At 33.2% G+C, this 2,675-nt stretch overlaps 1 non-coding gene across 1 annotated transcript; it reads left to right on the top strand.

The window, feature by feature from the left end:
- The first annotated feature begins 343 nt into the window (after window positions 1–343).
- Trnan-guu lies at window positions 344–417 on the top strand. Its single transcript has one exon. It is a non-coding gene; the product is annotated as a tRNA-Asn (tRNA).
- Window positions 418–2,675: the final 2,258 nt, after the last annotated feature.

Here is a 2,675-nt window from a genome sequence, read left to right on the forward strand (position 1 = left end):
ATCGCAATAGTCAATATTCTTTTTATATATACTTATTTGTCTTTGAAATCACGAAATTAGTAGATATGGGAATCATTTGCAATGAATTCTACGTCAACAATAATAAAACTCTTAGACCTCAACTTCATTGCAACTAAAGACCTGTTGGGAATTATACAATTAATTATTTAGAATTGTCTCTACAAACATTCTGCCGATTTGTACTACTGTACATATGCTCTTATAGCAAATATTATTGGTTATAAAAATTATAAATGCGTTGAAATTGTAAACTGCGAAGAACTTTATTCAAGCATATCAAACATATAGCAAGTTCTATGATCTTTTAGAAATCTGTACAAGTGCCTTCGTGGCGCAATCGGCTAGCGCGTTCGGCTGTTAACCGAAAGGTTGGTGGTTCGAGCCCACCCGAGGGCGTACCTTTTTTTTAAACACCATAAGGATGCTTTAAAAATTAATATTTAGCATAACTAATGAGTGTGCAATGAATCAGGTAAAATTGTCGTCTACATTCGCTACCGGCCAAACAGTCTCCATTTTTGAGATTTTTAGAAGAGGTTTAAAAAACAAACAAATTATTCAAATAAGTAAAAGTATATTTCCAAATTTTGCAGCTTTTTCTGGAACGTCAAGTCCCAGATGCAGCTCTCTTTATTGTTAGAATGTCCCCATTTCAAGGAAGTTTTGCTGATCCGATTGAGAAATTTCGTAGTATCCGTTTCAACTCCCTCCTTTTCCTATAATACCTATCTGCTTTCGGAAGTATTGCAATGTTTTAGTCTTAGGCTATAATCATCATCATAGTTATGCTCATACAAATGTTTCATTCATTTAGTATATTTTGAAAACTGACTCGTCTTATTAACTTGAGTAAAAAATATAGCAATTCTCTCCTGACGTTCGAAAATCATTGATTTCAGACCATTGCGCCATTAAGAGCTGTTGATGATCTATCTATCTATCTACAATAAAAGCAAATTGTATAATTGAAGTAGATATTCAATATGTTCTGTTTTGTTATTGCAGATTTTTTATTTGTAGTATTATTTCGATTTTCTTTTATTTGATATTTTATTAATTTTATAAAATTTTATAAAATGAAGGTGTGTTGCAATTGCTATTCGGAAAATATTTCTGTTTGAGGTTTCTATTAATTAGCAAAAGTTTCATAAAATATAAAAAATAGTTTTTCAAAATTGAATATTCGAGATTTTAGCTTGGCTTGCAGGATTTCGTGACAGTTGCCAGTGGCCGAACAATTTGCGTCTAGTTGCCACGTTGTCGGCTTAAGCTTCGTGAAAAATATCGTCCTCTTCTCCTTCTCTCAGAAGAAATGCATGGCTGGTAGTCAATGGTCTTTGTCGTATTGGTCTTTGATTTTTGGAAATGAGTTGTTCCAGGTAGTTCTAACCCTTCGCCTAAACTGAAACTTCTGGATTTCCTCTATAAACTTCCTGTAGAGTCTTTCTCTCTCACTAGAACTCTGGTATTAGATTTACCGCGTGTATAGGGCATTTGTTCCATAATTGCTTATTTTTCTATTTTGTTATTCTTCTAGTGACACTATGTTCTCTCTCGTCTCTCTCGTGGCTTCTCTCTCGTCCAATGCACAGTTTTTCGCATATAAACGGGAACAGCAACCTCTTGACAAAGACTTTCTCTATCTTCCTTGATTTATGGTATATATTTTCTTTACATACTTCGATTACTGATACTTCTGATAAACTAACCATTGCGGTTTTCTGGATTGCTGACTAACTAGATGGTATAATAGTAACAACAAACATTCAAAAATAAGGCAAATTGAAATTTAAAAACAGTGACTATATCTAGACAAATAATAAGCAACAAGTTTCATCTGATAGAACACAGAGAGTCAACTGGAAATGAACGAAAGTATAAGTTCCTGGTATAGTTGCTATTGGGATTGTTCACAAGAGCATTTATCTTACAATAACTCCTTAGTCGAGGAAATGAAACACTGAACCTCCGAAATCTGTGCAGTAAGATGGATCGTGATGCTGTTTTTTGCATTCGATTCGTTAGAGCGTCCAGAAAGTTTGTGACCCTATGTGATTAATGAGAAATGAAAATTGTATCGGTGCATAAGAAAAATGCATTTTTAAAGTTGCATCTCGGGAGTTTTTGGGATCGCTGAACATGAGTACCATTACCATTGTGATATTCGTATTATACGCCGATGCAATTTTCATTTCTCATTGATCACATAGGGTCACAAACTTTCTGGGCGCTCTAACGAATCGAATGCAAAAAACTGCATCACGATCCATTTTACTGCACAGATTTCGGAGATAAGGCTTAGTGCTTTATTTCCTCGACTATCTTGAAGAAAACTGGTATTCATATTTTAAATTTAGTCAAGTAATTAGATGTGCATAGTTATTATGAAATATAAAAATATGTATGAAAACTTTAGTGAACATCTCTTCTTGTTGGCTTATAAAACCGATGTTGAGTGAAGAATATGAATTTATCAAAAACTTATACTACCAGGGTAGATTGTGTGTGAGATATAACTTAAAAATTATATATCGCACCTTAAATGCCATTGCTACTTACAATTAGTACATACTGACAAAAAGAATTACTCTTTACTTACTATAAATAGTGATCTAATTTTTAGATGCTATGAAAGCAATAAGCAGATTAAATTT

The sequence above is a fragment of the Anoplophora glabripennis genome, unplaced genomic scaffold (genome assembly GCF_000390285.2).
Source record: "Anoplophora glabripennis isolate ALB-LARVAE unplaced genomic scaffold, Agla_2.0 scaffold25, whole genome shotgun sequence".
NCBI lineage: Eukaryota > Metazoa > Arthropoda > Insecta > Coleoptera > Cerambycidae > Anoplophora > Anoplophora glabripennis.